Source organism: Idiotropiscis lumnitzeri, chromosome 10, assembly GCF_059441095.1.
Source record: "Idiotropiscis lumnitzeri isolate Australia: NSW breed Sydney's pygmy pipehorse chromosome 10, RoL_Ilum_1.0, whole genome shotgun sequence".
Taxonomy (NCBI): domain Eukaryota; kingdom Metazoa; phylum Chordata; class Actinopteri; order Syngnathiformes; family Syngnathidae; genus Idiotropiscis; species Idiotropiscis lumnitzeri.
In genome coordinates this window covers 19,648,498-19,669,584 of record NC_142400.1, presented here as the reverse complement: position 1 = coordinate 19,669,584, position 21,087 = coordinate 19,648,498, and positions in this window count along the sequence as shown.

Here is a 21,087-nt window from a genome sequence, read left to right as displayed (position 1 = left end):
TGTTTTTTTGTTATAACATGAATTTCACTCTCTCTCTCTCTACCAGTATATATATATATATATATGTATAGGTGCGAAGTATATATATACACAGTGTTTTTTTTTTTTTTTTTTTAAGGTGCGACGCTACTTCGCGGATTTTCAGATTTCGCGGGTGGTCTCGGTCCCCATTAACCGCGATAACCGGGGGTTCACTGTAATTAAAAAAAAATACAATACAATACTTCAGAGAGAGTTGTTTTCAACAAAATCTTTTCAATTTACAGTTAACACATTATTTTAAACTTTATACTGAAAGTAAATTTTTGGTAAGATGATGGGTGATGTTTTGTGAGGTTGGAGTGAGGTCAGAGTTGTGAGAGTTCAGGAGGTGAACATCCCGCGGGGCAAAGGTGGATCTCTTCCTCTGGGTCCCACAGACTGGACACCATGAGCCTGCAACCGGATGGCAGCCTCTCGAATGCCTACAAGCGAACATGGGAAGGGTACCTTCAGGTCATGCCGGTGGTAGTCCAAAGATCCTTAAGTGCAGGTAAAATACACAATTGGGCGATTCTCCTCCTGCGTGGAACAACATGACAGGCTGGATGAAGGTGTGAAAAAAAGTCAGGACATTGTTGCTGAGAGAAAAGGAGTTCAGCTTCCTTTCAGGATCAACTCCGTGATTGGCGGGCAACCTCAAATGACTGAAGGTGGTCCCTCCAATTCTTTTTTTTTTGTTTGTCATTTTCTCTCTTCCAATATTTTGAATGGAGCACAGCATTGGCTTTAAAGTTTGTTGTTGTTTTTAAATTCCGCTATTCCTTTGGTTTAATTGTTGAATCTTGCAGGATTTGTTTCATGACTGCCTAATGCATTTGCTCGTTTGCGAGCTAACACACTGTGACCTTTGGCTCTGTGAATTATTCCGATTGGGGAAGGTCGCAGTAATTATCAACACTGACCACATTGCGAGGGGGGGGGCAATACCACAGAAAGAGAGAACAATGGGGAAGTAAAATTGTTAACCCAGTTTGGTTTGACAAAACATTTACTACCATAATAGGCCAATAATAAGGTAAGCGGATTTGAATAGTAAATTGGCTAGCTAATGATTGTTATAGGGATTGTGGTATTGCCCCAGTAGCAGGTGGGATGCACGGTAATACAGGCACGCTTGAACGCATGCTACTGTCTCACGTCTCTTCTTACACGATGAAAGATCTTTAAATAAACCTCTGCCGCTAGCATCTCTACAACAGTGGCATCGTGCATGAATTGGCGTTGGGGGCTGACAGTTTTTACGAATAAGGTCAAAGGGTGACCCCCAGAAGGCAAGCAAGATCGCGGCCGGAGGGTGGGGGACTGACCGTCAAAAAAGGGTCAATTGCCAAGCTCTGTACTGATTTGAGATAAAACTACACTCACATAACCAAATTAGCACACATAGTGCACCCTAGTAATTAAATGGTAATAAAGCACAAAAACGTGCAAAAAATGGAGCTGTGGACATTGACAACAAGCAGGCCAATTTGGCAGGGTAGAAACACAAATTTGCTAATTTGAGAAAATGCCATACTTTGACAATGGTAGAGAGTAGAAGCATGCAAAAACAACAAGAGGGGGCAAAAGAAGAGAGAACATTCTTAGCCGAAGCGCCTGTGTTATATCAGAAAGCTGCTCTCCAGCGCTGAGGTTGCTACGAGCGAGTTCTTCAGCTAGGCAGCTCCTCCTCAACCTGCCCACGGCGATGGAGGCTGGATATCATGCGAGCCTGCGGCGTGCGTTCTGGTGAGCGCTGCGTTTCACATGCCCTCCGAGCGAGGCTGGCCTGCCCCTGCTGACATCTGCTCTGCGTCTACCCACCCCCAGTAGCGGCCACTATGGCAGCGGCTGCGGATAAGTGTGTGCATGTGTGGATGGCTTGTGCAACCACCGCACCCAGCCCAGCCCTCGCTCCGAGGCAATCTGGTCCATCGTGACAGTATGCTTGTCTCAAAATTAAAGCCATGCAATTTTAAGTACACATTGTCCGTAAACTGAATTTGTACGTTCCAAGCTTTTGTATGATTGCAAGGACCCACCACCATCATGCTGCCCATCTGTCGTTATAGTTGTAAACAGAGCTAAGCAAAGCCGTAGGTGGATTTTAGTCCTGCCCTCGTGCGTGTGATGTGGTCGCGAGGCGGCCGAAAGTTCAGCTCAACCTACTCAGCAAAATGGGCAAATGACAAAAATTGTCTCACAACACGACAAAAGCGCCACTACCAACTGTGCGTGATTACTTGAATTGGGCTCGATTGTGGAGAAAAAGAAAGCAGGTGGAACGGGGTAGGTGGCTGACAATTTTTATGAATAAGGCTTGGGGAGGTCGAGGCCGGAACGTTACTTAGGTTGCAGTCGGAGGGCGAGGAACTGACCGGTAAGTGCCCAGCTCTGGTTGTAAAACGGACTACCGCCACTACGACCCTGTCAGCAGGGCTGTGGAAACAAATGCTCAGTCACGTGATGGATCAGTCACGTTATGTCTATTGTATGGATCTTATTTATCCGCAGATGCCGCAAATATATGATTGACTGATGAATAAAAAAATGGCAGAATAATGTGGAATTTCATGCCTTTCGATGGGCCCTTTGGCATTAAGCTACAGGCCCCGTAGAGCGTGAGTCTTGGTCATCTTTTGCAGGAAGTTCAATGAGTGGCAGACTTAGATTTTTAAGACATTATAATTACAGCCACCACGCTGCATTGCCTGTCAGTTGGTCAGTTCATGCCAAGAATGTAAAGTGATTGACAGATAAATCAACATATTAGGACTTCTTTTTTATTTTATTTTTTTAATTTCTGATAGGGTCTTGAGTACTTTAGGCCACTGGGCTCAAGCCCAGGAAAGCCCATCAGTAAAGGCAAGGCCAGGTCCTCACATATGAGGTTCCTGTTCCTCATCAATCTTGGAATGAAGTGCACTAAGTCACACAATTACAGTCATAATAAACTGTTTATAATACGATTGTTTTATTTTGATGGCCACAAAGTTTTTTCATACAAATGAATACAATACAATACAAATGAAATAATGATCATCCTTGCGTGCATGACAATCAAGGTGTAATTTTTGCATTAACTGTTAATAATTAAAACAACAACTCACTATTTTTCATAGACTAGATAAAGACTTTAAGGAGTTATTTGGTTTTTGCATCATAAACATGCTGCCAGCTTGCAAACATATGGTGGTGAAGTACATGTTCTTGTTAATGGAGGGAAAGGGGTGGGGGCGGGGTGACTGAATTCATGTGGCCCAAAAGTTGACATGACCTCAAATAACACTCAACAGTTGCCCAGACATCAGACCAATGTGTTGGGGAGAGGAGGCGAGAAGGAATAAAAGCAGGGAGAACGTTGTCCCTTAAATCTGGTTCAGTTTGCACAGTGGACTAGTGTTAGTTGTCACCGTGGCAACAATACCACAACAAGGAGGGTGGGGTGTATCTGTTTCTTTCTCTGTCTTTTAACACGGCTCACACACACACTGAGATAATCGGCACTGAAGCATACACTACATTCCTACCACAGCCCCACTAATGGGAGTTAACCCTCTCGAAGCGAATCTACACAAATATTATCATCATTCCTCTTATTTCTTTGCAATTTTTAAAACTAGACAGGTGCCGTGCAACTTGTGGAAATTCTGAAGCAGCTCCCAGAGGACAGAAAATGTGGCTGGGAAAGGTGTTTCCCTCTCTGGATCAAGGGATAAATCTATCCATTACTGCCACAGCGCCACTTTAACTGGCTCTCTGTGGAGGAATGCATTAAATGCTGTCTGCTTCATCCAGTATGCTTCTTTCATTCGGAGACAGTGCAGTTTGCATGCGACCCTCATTATTGCAGTGGTGGGTCGTCAAGGCCTTCTGTGCGGGCTTAACATAATCAAGAAATCATGCTCATATTCTTCATATAGATGTTATTTTATATCCTAGAGTTGAATTTTTAGGTTAGAGTTTTTATCCAATCAGAATTCAGATAGCTCGTGCGGGCGTCGGTTCAGTGTGAGTGCAATTACAGTTGATAGACAGTTCCGATAGCCAATCGGATCACTAGTTGATGACAGTAAGGCCTTCTCGCTGGCCTTACGCTGAAGGTGATGAATGCGTCTTGTGATTGGGTACTCACTTGTGAGGAGGCCACGCATTGCGGAATCAACACAACAGAAAGTTTTTGACCATTCGCAAATCTAAAATATATTCTTGATTTTTTAAACCACAATGGCTGAAGGAGGGAAAAGTGGGGATTTAATTGCAGATACACTTTGCGAAGCCATTTCAAGACGGAGCTTTCTAGACAAGGTCGTCCATCACTCTGTAGTGTGTGAGTATTTCTGTATATTATTTCACCAGCTGTAGTGTCATAAATGATGGCAATCGATTTATTCAATTCGGACTATACAGCTTCACCGAAGGCCTACGTGTGAAATGCACGGCCCGCCACTGCATTATTGGTATATTATTTTCATTTGAAAATATGTACTTCTGATTGTTTTAGAAAATAATTTACTTTGCAGGGATGATAACGCATTGTATCACTGGCGAGTTGGGACGGAATGGAAAAATGGCAGCCCCCGGGCCTTCGACTTATTTTTGGAAAATATTTATAATGTTTACGCAACAGTAGCCGATCAGTTTTTAGTGGTAATAACATCGGTAGATGGCAGACATCCCATCACTTATTCATGCCCAGGCATCAAGACTGCAAGATGAAAAGAGAGAATCATGGTGAAAAGCAACTCCACAACCAAATTAGATGGTGTCTTTCAAGGAAAATAGGAAGGAGATAATTTTTTCACGGAATTTCAATGCAAACCTATCTGCCTAATTATAGCCATGAAAGATTTAAACCTCAGTCGCAACTTCGACACAAATCTCAAAAGGACTGTTTTCTTCCCACAATAACTGTTGAACGTTTTGTTTAAAGTGCATCGTGCGTTAAAAAAATTTGTGTCCTCCCAAAAAATTCAGCAGTTAATAGTTTTACAAAAGTGGTGGCTTGGACAAACGGTTATACGGATGGCAGCAATCTTTACTGTGTTATGCAGGTGAGTGAGTCAGCCTATCAATTTGAGCAGTTTGAATGACATCCGGTCCCTTATAAACATTTTCAGTGAGTTGTCATGTCATGTTATCATCCACAACGCTTATCCTGTACAGGGGGAGGGTACTGGAGCCTATCCAAGCTGATTACGGGTGAAAGGCGCACCTCATCCTGAACAGGTTGCCAGCCAGTCACAGGGCAGACATAGCCACCATCACCGAGTGGAACCAATCCCACGCTGACCGCACACAAGTCAGGCATATGTACCACTACACCATCAGCTACCCAAGTGAGTTGATTTTGAAAATAAAAATGCAAAAGAAAAAAAGGGTTGTTAGGCTTAATGTTGGTATGCTATTCTGCATTATTCTGGCCGTTTTTTAAAGGGAATTTTTATATGAGAGCCGAAATGCGTTCATTAAAACACAAAAAAGAAAAAATGAAACATGCCCAGATTTTCTTCCCTCAATTAAAATAGCATTTTTGTCATACAGGCACACCTGGTTAGGAAGTGAGCAGTTCTCTGTGACCGCAGAGTAGCGCATCAAAAAATTGTGGCCCTCACCATGATTAAATTGCACATGTCTGACTTAGAGAAATGGTTACTTGCCACATTTGACAAACACCGTCCTTGCCTCTTCAACTAAGTCATTATTACTCCATCCCGATGACATTTTGACGTGTTGAGTAGATCGTGACATTTTTTTTTTCTTCTGTTGGAAATTAGGTAGGGGGGGCGAAAAACTTAACAAAGAGTTCTCCGTGGGGGCATAAGGTAATCATGGGCTGAACGTTGCAATGTATTAAGGAGTAGAAACACATGTGAACACTTGGATGTGGACACATGGTGTAACACTCTTAACCTCATGGAGGAGAGAGAAAAAGAATCTATTGAAAGTCTTGTACAAAGTGTCACACCCAACAATTTTTTTTTCAATGCGATTGTAACATAATCCCAATAGCCACATGACCTGGCATCATTGTCCAATCTGCAGCCTGTTTTTGGTGTCTTTCTGATTGTGCTGTTGAGGATTTACAACACTTAAAAACCACACCTGGAAACAGAGCAGATTTGTGATTCAACATCTGAGATGTGTTGATTATTACCATGCACAAATTTGCTTTCAATGCTTTTAAGACCTAAATGAAAGTTATGAACCGATGATGCCTCATATGCATACCACGCATGACTTAAATATACACTATGTAATATAAGTTAAAAACAATAACCACACGAAGAAACAAAAATAATATCAGTTAGTTTAATCTGTACGGCCACCTGTCAGTGGCAGGTGAGGCTTAGGTGAAGTTGTCGGTGAAGTTTGTAAACTTGTAGGACAACCCCAAGACCTCCATGAAGGGAGGTGGTCCATCACCACCTCTGTGCTGTGTTTTAATATGCTGACGGGAAAAATTAATGAAATAATTAAAACAGCACAAGACGAAAATAACTGAATAAATTCCATTTAATAGCCATTTTCCCGTTGGCTGAAAAAAAGGATCTTTGAATCTGTAAAAGAAATTCAACTTGCTTTTTAAAATTATTGAACAGGTTATTTACTGGCATTTGTATAAAACAAAACCAGCAGCAAAGTCACTGATATTGTTATACAATACATCTTTATTTAATAACTCTTTCACAACCGCTGCAGCTGTATCAAAGACATATCATGAAATAGTGACCTATTAAGTGCTTTTATACCAAAAATTCCCTGGAGTGGCTACCCACCCATGAAGTGTGAAAGACTTAGACAAGTTGTTGACGTGGTGGATGGAGTTTATTTAGGTTTGGCTATGTGTCCAACCAGCTGCGCTAAATACCTACACTGGAAGAAACTGGAGTGATAGTTACTTGAAAAGACAGAGCTGAGTTTTTCACCCAGAAATTCAAAGTCAATTTTACAAGGGGGGTTTTGGGAGTAATTTTGCCTGCATAAAATTGCCTGACACCAGCTAAACACTAACATGCAAAACGTGAGGAGCCGTATGGTTGAGGTGGGCAGACTCCCAACCTAAAAATGATGAGTTTCTCCCTCAATCCTTAAGTGACTTCTTTTTAATAAGATGATACTACGCATGTAAAATGTGCTGAAAGCTTTTCCTTTTCAAGAAAATATTACTCTACCACTTAAATGGACTGACGATGCAATGGGCTGTGACACAGAGGCATCTTTGGTCCACCAATAACAAGGAATCGGGTGTCCCTCACTCATGGAGACCCCAACTCTAAAACAGGAGCTGGTTGTGAATGTTCATGACAAGAGGAACAAATAAAACAACAAACAAAAATCTCATCAATAAACGAGAGTAAATAACAATAAACATATGGTAACTGTTTAAAATGGAGTGTAATCCAGATTCAGCTGTTTAGTTTAAGTGTGGTTAAAAGGAGGCAACTGCTTGGATGGCGACATGGTTTTGTTGCAGATGTGCTTTTATGATGCTTTCAAATCATCTGATGAGGAGGTGTAGTGCATCAGCGCAATTTGTTTTGTTTTAAACTCTGGAATTGAAAAGCGATGATGAGTCATTATTAGTGTTTGTTTTAAAAGAGACCAACTTCAAATGTGTCACTCTCAGGAATTACACACATGCATGCACACGCACAGGCCCACACGCACGCACACTTACGCGCACACACACTGTTAAAGGTGCAAGAAAAAAAAAAAAAAGAATGTGAGGACAACCCTTTGACAACATTTCAACACCCATAAACATCTGTTGCCTTTTATCCAACAAGTTGACGCTGAAATTTTGCATTGGTGGCAACACCGACTAATACTGAAACACTGAAAGGGACACAGGTTGAGGAAGTGTATATAGAAGTATATATTTTCGCACTATGAGGTAAAGAAAATGCCCACTAACACTCAAGTTGTTTTGAACTAATCCACATGACACAGGCTGCATTGTTTAAAAGCAGTTTCACATTAGATGATAATGCTTGTGAACACTTTGCATTTTAAATTTGTCTTTTTTTTTTCCCAAAGCACTTCATATAAAAATATCCATGCATCCATTATCTGTACCGCTTGTCCTCACAAGGGGTGCGGGGGGATGCTGGAGCCTATCCCAGCTGTCTTGGGTCAGTAGGCGGGGTACACCCTGAACTGGTTGCCAGCCAATAGCAAGGCACGCAGAGACGAACAACCATCCACGCTCACACTCACACCTAGGGGCAATTTAGAGTGTTCAATCAAACTGCGGATATCAATCGTCAATCTAAATTTTAGTCAATTCAGATGAGCCACCGAAAAGGACAAGGATGATTGCAGGACTCATCCCAGACATACATGGTCCTCCATGGACGGATGAATGCCTCATCATTCTTCCTACATTGAAACACCAAAAATACATTACAATGTTAATAACAAAGCTTGCAGAGTGACTACTTTGGAAGCATGTCACAGAATTCTCACTCACATGATTTACTACACTAGATAGCAATCCATCAAAAAGCAGACCCCAAAATTCAGACGTGCATACTTAGCTTTATGATAGGATAAGAAAAAGATATTACACAGAGCATGCCGTTGTTTGTCATTGAGTCAATTGGCTATTTCGCCTCGACTAGTGTGTTTATTAGCAATAGCTTGAGCTATATTAATGTGCTTTTTGCACTGTTTGTCTTTGTCAATTAAGGGATGGCTGAAATTTTTTGAGCCTTTATAAAACGCACCTGTGTTACTAGCTGGATGTTAATGTGAGTGACAAATCTTGCACCACATTTCAGTCGGCTCATCATTAGTTTGAAGTCACGGCACATCTTGGAGCTACTTTTTAGAAAATGCCCTCTGGTTCGGCTCAGTCTCAGTTGGCTGTTTCTTTTTTGGTGCTGAAACACTAAACATGCTGCTTGAAGTGTGTTGTTCTTGTTTGGCGTCTCTCATGTCGTTCATTGTGCTTGAGGAGAGGAGAGTGAATGGATGGATGGATGGCAGTGTGTACAGGTACGCAAAGGCGTGTTGTGATGCACATGACGTTACACATCAGTGATTTCTGTTGCGCTTGCGTACCTGCGTACCAGTTATGTGCGTACCTGCACATATAGATCATTGCTTGTCTAATTTCAGCCAAAGGGCAGTGGATGTAACGAACAGTATATCTCGTGTCCGGCCATGAGCACAGGTTACGTCTTTGTGTCATCTCAGAGATTCTCAAACCCTCCTGTAGCTTTTAGCTAGGGGATAGTTATCCCCAGTGGTTCCCTTGATGATAAGTGGATCATCATCCCTTGCTGTGCAAAAGATTGCATAAAGTTATACTGTGTCAATATATATTCATGTTTGAAATTTCTCAATTGTCTTACAACATATTGCCTTGAAATGAGATCCATTTCTCCCCGAGTCCACCTGCTGTAGTTCAGACTTAATTGCTTGGGTTGGCGCTGTGCTTGACATGTGATCACATAGGCTGAAGAATGCGTGTGCGGCTTTCTTGAAAAATTGGGAGGTCAGAAATGAAAGTGGTGTTCAGCAAGGCTTTGCTCTTGTCAGTGTTGTGTACAATTTACCTTCAGGTTCGGGTTAAAGTATGAACAATAACAACATCCACACAGAAGTCAATGAATTAGAATACCATGTAACTGGATTTTATTTTCAGATATAGACCTCACATGACAGACACTTCACGCAGCATGCTTTAGGGTACATAAACATGGTCTATAATCTGAAATGATAATGTGAGAAGGAAGGAGTTCAGATTTGTAATTGCCATCATCATCATCTCTACTGATCGCTGTCCTTCAGTAACATTGAGACAGTCTACAAATATACACTAAGTGATGACTGTGTGACTTTATTTCTTTCATTATATTTCTCTAAAGATGAACTGAAGAAACATTTGAAATTTTGAGGGCTGCTTACCATGTACTGGGTTTCGTCTAGTGTGGTCACCAGAGTTAACATTTAGCGTAATTGCCGGACTGTTGATTAATCTTCCAGACAGTGACAAGGCCTCATGCCGCTGCCGCTGCAACAATCCGCTCTCAGGTGGAGGACGTAGGTTATTATCTGATTCCAAACGATTTGCTACTTCTCTGAGTACTTCTGAAAGATACTTCTCACCCGCAACCATTCTTTCTCAAACCTGTGGCTGCCGTGGCTCTTCAAGCTTCTCAGCATTAGGCCATAACGCTCCCTGCGTAAATCTATGTCTGTAGAACAAGACAAAGTTATTCTGCTGAAAAAAATCATTCAAAAATCAATCATCATCAAAAAGGCCATTGTGTAAAAACAAACAAAAAAAACTAGAAAATTATTTCAAAAACATATTGCATTGATAAAATAATCATTATGAAATATTAAATTATAATAAAATATTAACAATGACATTAATGAATATTAATAAGTTTCATATTAATAACATCTCATTTCACAATTTTATGGCCATATTACATCAAATCAAATTCTATTTATATAGCACTTTTCATACATAAAATGCAACTGAAATTGCTGAACAATAAAAACATCCCAATTACAAATAATTGTCTGCTATTCATCAAAAGGGTATTTATTTCAGACAGTTTTTAATTTTTTTAATTATGACTCTTTCGGTGGATGTTTCTGAGATGATAACTGATAGGGACTGATGTGGTTGATGTGTGAGGTGAAGGAGAGAGTGCTATCAAGGATGACACCCAGACTCTTGACCTGAGGGGAGGGGGAGATGGATGAGCTGTCAAAGGGAATGGAGAAATTGTTTTTTTTTGTTTAGGGTGGATTTGGTGCCAATGAGGAGGAGTTCAGTTTTATTGCTGTTCAGTTTGAGGAAGTTTGCGGTGAACCATGATTTTAATTCCTGCTGACAGTTGGTTAGGGAGGATGGTGGTGTGGTGTTTTTATTTTGGTAGAGATGTAGAGCTGGATGTCATCCGCGTAGCAGTGAAAATGGATGTGATGTTTCCTGAAGATATTACCAAGAGGGAGAAGATAGATGATAAACAGCAAGGGGCCAAGGACAGAACCCTGAGGAACACCTGAAGTGAGGGGAAAGGGGTGGGATCTAAAACATTTGAGCTGGATAAACTGGGAGCGGTCAGAAAGATAGGAGCGGAACCAGGAGAGGGGGGGTGCTGGTGATACCGATGGAAGAAAGTCTGTCAAGGAGAATGGAGTGAGAAATGGTATCAAAGGCTGCACTGAGGTCAAGCAGAAGGAGATTGGCGAGTGAACCGGAGTCAGCAGAGAGGTCATTGGATATTTTGAGGAGGGCAGTTTCAGTACTATGAAGGGAACAAAAGCCAGACTGAAATTGTTCATAGAGGTTATTGGATGAGAGATGGGTGTGAAGTTGAGCAGCCAATGCTTTTTCTAGAAGTTTGGAAATGAAGGGGAGGTTTGATATGGGACCGAAGTTGTTCAGGTTGGAGGGATCAGAGCCAGGTTTCTTAAGTATGGGAGTAAGAACAGCAGTTTTGAGATGGGAGGGTACATTGCCAGTAGAGAGAGAAATAAAATGAATAATGTTCGTGATGAGACGGGAGAGGGCTGGGATAGAGACTTTGACGAGGACAGTTGGGAGAGGGTCGAGTTGACAAGTAGATGTCTTGGACTTCTGAATTAAGTTGGAAATTTGGTGGACAGATGGGGAGGTGAATGTAGAAAACAGGTGGGAAGGAGCCAGGGAGAATGGAGAAGGAAGGTTAGGGGCAGAAGGCGGGGTGAGTTGCTGGTGGATAAGTTGGATTTTGGATGTAAAAAATGAGGCCAGAGTATTACAGAAATCGGTGGAATAGAGATGTGATGGAAGAGTGTCAGCAGGTTTAGTGAATTTAGAAATGAGAGAAAATAGTGTTTTGGGGTTACCTTCATTGGAACTGATTAGACTGGAGTAATAGATAGATTTGGCTTTGGAAATTGAGTAAGTGGGTAGTGTACATTTCTTTATGAATACTGAGTCCAGTTTTTCTGTATAGTCTTTCGAGCCTTTTGATTTAAGTTGTCTGAGGGTGGGGGTAAACCAGGGGGCTGTTTGGTTGAAGGAGACAGTTCGGGTTTTGAGTGTGGCCAGGGTATTGAGAATGTTATGGAGGTTTGAGTTGTCGTGTGTCAAAAACTCATCTGTTGTAGAAAGACAATCAGTGCTGGGCATGTTGTTGATAATTGATACTAAATTGTCCGGGTTAATGTCCTTGATTTTACGGAAATGTATAATGTGTTGTGGGTTGAATTTGAAAAAGAACAGATTAACACTGAATGAAAGCAATACATGATGTGTGTATGGCAGAAGATCGGTTTTACAGTTTGTTGGTGATAATCCTAAACAGCAAATTAAATCCAGAATTAGGGCTGGGCGATATGACCTAAAATCAATATCGCGGTAAATTGGGCAATTTTACCTCGGTAACGATAAATTCAAAATAAATGCAGGAAATGCATATTAACTGTTTTTTATTGACCAACTGGTACACATTACTTTCAGTGAAAAATAAAAGTACAAAAACCATTTGTATAAACATTCCAAATAGCTTGCTTTGCATGATTTGAACAATGTCACAAGAACAGGAGAAAAAGGGTACCTCTCACAAAATCTTTTTCTGCAAATACATTGTGCCGAGATGCTGTAATGCCATTTGCAAAAGCCTAGATTTGTGTAAAGGTATCTTGTAAACAATATAAATAATGCCATGTGCAAAGGAGCTAGTCACCTGGGTTTGAATCTCGAATTTCCCCATTGTGGGACTAATAAAGGCATTATTATTATTATTATTATTAAACAAAATGCTAAATAGAATGGAAAAAAAAGGAAATGGAATGCCAATGCCAAATAAACAAGTGTGCTTCATCAGGGAAATGCCGTCTCGAGTACTCTGGTGCGCGGTCGCCACTTGTCGTCTATGTACTGCACATTCAGGCTCAAACAGGGATCCATGTTGCGACTCGACCACAAGTCGGATGTGGATGCAAAATGCTTGACATGTCTCCGCTCCCGTCCCGATGTTGTCCATATTGGGAAGTACGGTTTGCGACAAATATTTTCGTACCTCTTGTCGGCTACTTTCATGAGGCGTTTCAATCCTGTGCGCTCCACTGTAACTAGAGGAGCTATATCTTTAGAGCTATGTGCTCGGCTATCGCGTCCACCTCTGAGACGTTCTCTCGTATGGTGTCGCCTCCGTTACGGGCTGTTGTCACTTGTCCAAACTTGCTCCTCACTTTGAACTTTTAGCACAAGCTCCAAGTCAACAGCATGGTTGTGTTGTGGGTGGTGAAAAAGAAAAGGTTGGACGCGCTGTTTTGGTGCTTACGATGCACTTTGTAGTTCATGTTCTTTTGCTTAAACATCGTCTTGATGGAACCCAAAACATTTCCAAACGACAGATGTCGAATTTCTTTTCGGGACACGCGCGACAGGAACAATTTCATCTTACGTTACTTCGTCTTCAGCCGTGTCAGCCGCTTCTGAATTTGAATCGCCAGCCACGAACGCGACTTGTTTACATTCTTGTTCAGAAGGGTGGAGTCACGTGACGACACGCGCTGTAGCCGTCTTAAAGGGGCACGAACATCAACGCAGACAGAAAAGATTTCTTTTTCTTTTTTTTTTTTAGACACCGTATTTACCGACATGGGCAAAATGTCATTGTAATACATTTCGGTAACGGTAGATTTTCGGTTTATCGCCCAGCCCTATCCAGAATGTGTCCTTTACTGTGTGTGGGAAAGTTGACAAACTGTTGAAAACCAAAACTGTCCAGACAGGAGGTAAAGTCATTGGTGAGTGAGTTATTGATATTGTCCATGTGGATATTAAAATCTCCTAACACACACACACACATTAGGGGATAGTGTATACAGATGAGTGAGGAATGCAGTGATGTCAGTGATAAACTCCTTGTTTGGTTTTGGTGGTCGGTAAATAGTGGCAATCAGTGTGGGAGTTGATCCAGATAGCTGTACATAGCTTCAAACGATAAAAAAGTTGGCACATTTACGGGCGCAAATTTAAAGTCCTCGCGCAGAATCATCGCAAGGCCATCTCCTCTCCCGGTAATGCGAGGTACAGCATGATAAACAAAGCCCGGTGGGGTAGCTTCGTTGAGAGTTCCATAATCATTCGGTTGCTGCCATGTCTCAGTTAGACATAAAATGTCAAACTCACGGTCTGTCAGGAGGACGTGAACAAAATGGATGTTCAGCAGGCCGATGTTGACAGCAGTGCAGCGATGCTATCTGATCTCGAGACGCGGGTCAGCACAGAGGGATCCGCACGGCGTCCGGTGTTCTTCCGTGGGCGGCGAGCGTTGGACCAGAACGACCTGATGGAGCTGGAGTTGTCGTATTGGTAGTTTCGGCGTGAGCCCCGGTGAGTGCATCTTCGCCGGGGCACGTAAAGGATGTCCGGGTGTTGAAGCAGAGCAGGCGGTGGTGAACCGTGTGGACGGCAGAAAGCAAGCCAGTCACAGCTGATCGACATAGCTGGGCTGGGTAGTGAAGCAGCAACCGGTAAGGTAAGCTAGCCGCGTTTTCTTGCTGGGTTTTCTGGTTCGGGGTTTGCTGGCATGGACGACCTTCAGAGCGTTTTGCTGATCTCTGCCTTGCGAGGCAGACGAGTGGAAGCTGTGGAGCGGCACCCTGCCCGTCGTCCAGTGGCTCCACGCGTTGACTTTGGGTGGCGGAGCCTCGACGACTTTCTTAGCAGTCGCGTCGGCGTCCAGGCTCGGCTCGCAGTCGCCTTCACGCGAGCAGGTGTTTTTCTTGCTCGTTGACGCTGGCTCGTTGACGCTGGCTTGCCGTCGCTATAACGCTGGCAGGGAACACCAAGTGCACACACGCTCGTGTTGGATGGGTCGTTGGCGTAGCTCGTTGACCCGGGTGGCAGAAACATCACATCATCTGTTATTCCCACGTGAGGCAAATTCACAGATGAGCTCGGACCTGGGCGCACTCTAGAGATTACTGTTTTATTGCACTTCATCGCTTTGTTCAAATTAAACCCAATTTATGATGCTTATTTTCGCTCTGAATTGATTCTTCACAATCACATATATCACTTCCTTGTTTTTGGCCCCTGAGTCTCGCTCATTCTCTCTCACTCGAATGCTCGCTCTCGCTCACTCTCTCGCTCTCTCCCACTCTCTATTCTCTCTCCCTTGCTTGGTTGCACATTTGAACTCTCAATTAAAAGGGCCATAACACATAACAGCATTACAAGATTTTGTTCTGCTCCGAGTTAATATTTGAATTCTCTACACATGGTACTTGACCCAGTTAGGGACAAAAAACAGTCCGTTTTTTTTTTTCAAAAAACTTCTCATCATCCAGTCCTCTGGTCCGCCAATCCAAATGGGCATCCGTCCGGGACGGGGGATGGACTGTTCCGTCCCTAGGACGGAAAGCACATCTCTGCTGTATATGAAAACAATGATCCCATTGAATGTAAAAGGGTGTAACCTTAATTTAATAGATCTTTTGAAGTAGTTGATATACAAATTTTAATTCCTCTAAAGAAAATTCAGAAATGGACACAGACTCAAAACGCATGTTGATGAAGGTAAGGAGAGAGACAATTGTCAGGATGCAGACTCGCATCTCTTTAACAAGTTGAAATTTATTTTTGTTCACAGAGGCATTCAAAGTGAAAGCCCAAGAATTTGCAGATGAGCTCCTGCCGCTCTTTCCATTCCATTTTTGTTCCATTAACCTTGCCACTTAAAATTGACATAATAGTTGAAAGGTGAACGTATCAACATGAGGGGTGTTTGTGTTTAATGTCAAGTAGCTTTATTGGTCAGTACACATGTAAAACAAACATTAAATTGAGAATGACACGTTTCATCAACATAGGCCCAGAAACATTTTTCTTGCATGGATAATTGCTTTAATGCCCTGCTTCTGTTTCCCACCGGTAGAATATCAGAGACGCTGACACAAAACATACATTTCTTTGTATAGGTACACTTTGGCTGCAGTAAAGTCATCTCTTTATTACAAAATGATACGATCTCGCTGCCCGGCCGAAGCCGGAAGCGGAGGGTGAACTCTTAAGACGCTGACCACAAGAAGAAGTTTAGACCAGATGTTTATTGGGACCGGCAGTGAACAATCAATCCATATCCACACTGTGATATGAACTAGGGGAATACATAAATTTAGGCAGGTATCTATAATTACTAACGTCGCGAGCGACGGGAACAGAAAACGCTGGAGGACGAAGTCGCACCAGGAACAAAAAGCGATAGTTAACTTAAAGCGCTTGCAATGCAAGGAAAAACTACAAAACGATAATGGTCTTACCACAAAAGGGAAAGAAGAATCCAAACAACGAAAGCGAGAACCAAAAGCGAGCCGAAGGGTAGCTGAACAAACAAACACTATGAACGAAAAGATCAATACACGAGAAAACATGGGACAAACTTGAGCATGAAGCATGAGCGTGAGCATTGCGGGATAATAATCCGACGCCGAGCGATCCTCTGCGGCGGCTTAAGTAGTCCGTTAATCAATGGTGTGATGAGCGTCAGCTGTGTGGCTTGGCGCGCCTGCCCGGTGACGTGCGACGGGGCGCGCGCGGAGGGAACGCCCACTTGCTGCAACGAGAACCGACGGATCATGACACAAAATTCCAATAAAATGTGATGAACGGACTGAAAGGGAACTGGCAATCAAAAATGTTCATGCATATTATTCAGTATGTGATTTGCATATAGTCGCTGCCCTGTGAAAAACACGTATGTCCAAGTTCGTCTTTTTGTTTTTTTAATAGTCACGATAATGGGATTTCTGTAACGCAGAAATCTCATTCATGTAAAAATAAACAATAAATTAAAAATGACGACGACGATATGTATACTAGTTTTCTATACATGTGCTGCAGCACCACCTCTATTTAAACCACAATGTTATTTTTTTATTGTAAATGTTACATTATATGGTAAAACACGAATAAGCAGAAACATTTGAAACAGAAGATCTGAAATATACTTACCATATTATAATACTAATAATAATTTCTCTATCACTAAAGCTATTTGTGGTCTGGGATTGTTCAAATCCAATTCCAGGAAGTTAAAGTAATTTTCTTGTTTAAAAACGTGAACTTTGTACATCATCAGGGGCGTAGCCAAATTTTCTCAGTGGGTGGCCAGAGTGACACAACACCTCAGTGAGGGGTGGCCATGAATGCGTGTGTGCGTGCTTTCATGCGTACATGCGTCATTACCATACCATCCACAGACAGAATTTCATCAAATAAAATTCACACATATTCTGAACAATGCCCATCACACTCATAATCGAGCAGGAACAAGTCTAAGTAGAAAGCAATGTATCGCTGACCTTAATTTACTTGATAATGCCATTTTCTTTGCCGTAGTTTGCTTTTGTGTATAACCTACTCAACTTCTGTTTCATGCACTCATTGGCTAGCTAACATCCAATCATTTGGCATACTGCAATCAATCGCTCATTCATGTAAATCATATCTAAAAAGCACAATGACACAAAAATCTCTTGATTCTTCACTATTCAAAATTTAGTTTTTTGTTTTTTACTTAGGTTTGTTGCTGCTTATAATATGAGTATGTTGGGCAAGACTGGTATATGTCTATGCTTCCTCCTTCCTCACTTATGCGCTGCTGGGTCGCAGTGGCAACAGCTTCAGCAGGGAAGTCCAGACTTCCCTCTCCCCAGCAGCGTATGCAAACTCTTCCGGACGGATACCTGGCCAGCAGCTGGGAGACAAACTCTCTCCAACGTGTCCTGGGTTGTCCCCGGTGGGCTGACCGAAACACCTCACCCGGGAGGCGTCCAGTAGGTTTTCCTAATCAGATGCCCAAGCCACCTCATCTGGCTCCTCTCAATGTGGAGGAGCAGCGGCTCGACTCTGAGTCCCTCTCGGTTGACCAAGCTTCTTAACCTACGGAAGAGCCCGGACACCATGCGGAGGAAACACATTTCTGCATGTATCCAGGATCTTAATCTTTCGGTCACGACTCACAGCATATGTCCATAGGTGAGAGCAGTAACGTAGATCGTAACTCAAGAGCCTCGCCTTTCGGCTTAGCTCCTTTTACCAAGACAGCCCAATAGGGAGTCTGCGTTACACCAGACACTGTACCGTTACACCTGTCGATCTCACGCTGCGTCATACCCTCGCTCGTGAACAAGACACCAAGATACTTGAACTCCTCCCCTTGGCGCAGGAACTCATCCCCAACCTGGAGATTTGGAGGTACTGGTTTTCATCCCAACCACTGGTATATGTGTGAAACCTTGACTGTGAATGGTAAGATAAACAATGTGTTCTCAGGAATGTTGTTTTCTGCAATTGTGTATAAGTAAGTGTTTTGATTGTCAATGACTGTACGGAATGATTGTCCATTACTAAAGACATATTCTTACAGTATACATTCAGATGAAGTGCACACTTACTCTTTAAATATGCAGTTTAAAAAAATGGTGGCAGCGGATCACTGAGTCTATGAATACTCCATTTTAATGAAAATTACAGTAAAATCACAGACATAAAAAATATAGCCTAGGTGGCCAGCAGGATGGCCAGAGAGTGACAAGGGGTGGCATTTACCACCACTGGCCACCATGTAGCTCCGCCCCAGCGTATAAGTTAAAAAAAACAAAAAAGTTTAATTTGGCCACAAACAACTGGTGTCTCCATCCATCCATCCATCCATTTTCAATACCGATTTGCCTCACTCGGGTCGCGGAGGGGTGCTGGAGCATATCCCAGCTATCTTCGGGCAGTAGGCGGGGGACACCCTGACCTGGTTGCCAGCCAATTGCAGGGCACACAGAGATGAACAACCATCCGCGCTCACACTCATATCTAGGGGCAATTTAGAGTGTTCAATCGGCCTGACATGCATGTTTTTGGAATGTGGGAGGAAACCGGAGTACCCCGAGGAAACCCACGCAAGCACGGGGAGAACTCCAAACTCCACACAGGATGGTCGGAGCCGGGATCGAACCCACGAGCGATGCTGTCTCTCACTGTGAGGCCATCGTGCTAACCAGTCGGCCATCGTGCCGCCCACAGGTGTCTCCTGTAAATATTTTTTTTTTTTTTAAAGTATGTTACTCTGACTAGCACATTTCTGAAATGGATGCATAGGAGCATGGAAATTGTTTGTTTTCACTTCTCTATCCATCAACAATGCAGATCTCCAAGGGGCTTTATGCATCTACACATCACAGTTCCTCTCACATTGTGATGATTCAAAAACAGCAAAGTTGTCATACTAGTCTGCATTTTTGTAAAACGTGTGCCCAAAGCACTGCATCGTTTATAGCCAGTCGTAAAATCACGTGAAAAGCAATGTGGCGAATAGTCTTACGAATTGTTTAGGAGTTTGCAGAGCATCCTGACCCCATTTCTATTAGTTACAATTTCTAGGAAGAGGAAGTGATTCACTGTTTATTTGCAAATAAAAAGAGGAAGTGGGGTCGGATCCCATGTGGGAACGAAGGATACTTGTGAAGACATGTTAATGCCAGGTGTGAAGCGTGGCCTCGGAGGACACAATTCCGAGGAGGAATTGTGGTTGCGATGACTCATTATTTCAAGAGGCTCATTTCAATGATGTCTCTCTGTGACTAAAGTGAGTAAATGGTCTGTCATTTTTCTTCTCTTTCTTTAAAATCATTGCTTTTTTTAAAACCAACCTGGATTGAACATTTTAAGGACATGTGGCCATTACGCCTTGAAGAAATAAACAGTTTTGAAAACTTCTCTGTGCAGCTTAAAGTTTTTAAGACCATCAGTTGTGTTGTGAAGAGTTTGGGTCAGTGAATGGCCCTACTTGAGTTCTTCTAATCCATATTATGGGAAAAGAATGTCAGTCTATGATTACTTTAAGAAATGAAGATCAGTCAGTCTGAAAAAATGTCAAGAACTTTGAAAAAATAGCCAGGTACAGTCACAAAGACCAGCTATCCTTTTGTAGAGACTGGCTCTCATCAGGAAAGGCCTCAGCCGGTTGGGTTTGAGAGTAGAAAAGGAAAAAGACAGAGAGGCAGAGCGAGAGCGTATGCAAGAGAAAGAGAGAGAGTGAAAGACATCTGAGCTGTCCATCAATTCATCAGATCTGTCCATTAGTGTCCAACACTCAGGACATTTAGCCACAAAATTCTAAAATGAGTGAGACTATAAATTATTTAGACAAATAACCACATTGGGACAAATAACCATTACCCTGAAAACAAAACAAAACACAAAACAAAAAGACCATGCAAGCACTGGGAGAGCGGAGGGCCAGAGACTAGAAATAATCCCAGAAGATCAGAACACTGAAGCAGACGGGCTATCCATTTCACCACGCTCCCCCACTTGAAAGCTATCGTTGGCAATGTGCCCATCAAGCTTGTTTTCTTTGAAAATGGTGTGTTGAATTTACTTAATTTCATTTCATCATGTGGTTGCAAAAAATGAAAGCATCTGGAATTTTTTTTAAATCAAGTGGTCATGTACTTATAAAATATATCAGGATCCAGATGATCTTATTTTGTGCAACCACTTGACGAAATGTAATTGAGTAATTTTAACATAGCACTTTCTTCAGAGTAGCAAATCAAGGACATGTTGTCAAGGGAATATTATAATATTTTGGTCCTTGACTGAAGTGGAAGCCTGATCTTCTTAAAAATGTAATGTTACTTTTTGCATCAGATTCTTTTGCAGATAAAGCAAGGATAGTATTTATTTCATCTACTTAATTTCTTGTGCATGAGAAATCTGTTTTGCAAGTAAAGTCTACTTAACTTTACAAGTCCATTTTGGTTTTATTTTGCAAGTAGACTTGCAAAACTTAAACTAGCCTGACTTGCAAAATTAAGTGGACTCTACTTACAAATCTAATACCATATACACAATAAAGTAGCCAATACAAAAAACAACCCTTGCACTATCTACATAATAATCTGCAAAAAGTTACCTTCCATGTTTTAAGGAGATCAAGCACACCATTTTGTGTCATGCTGGTTCTACTTAAAACATTAAGGATGTGACACCTGTTTTGGCAATCATCCACTTATCACATCAAAATAAGTTGCCAATACCAA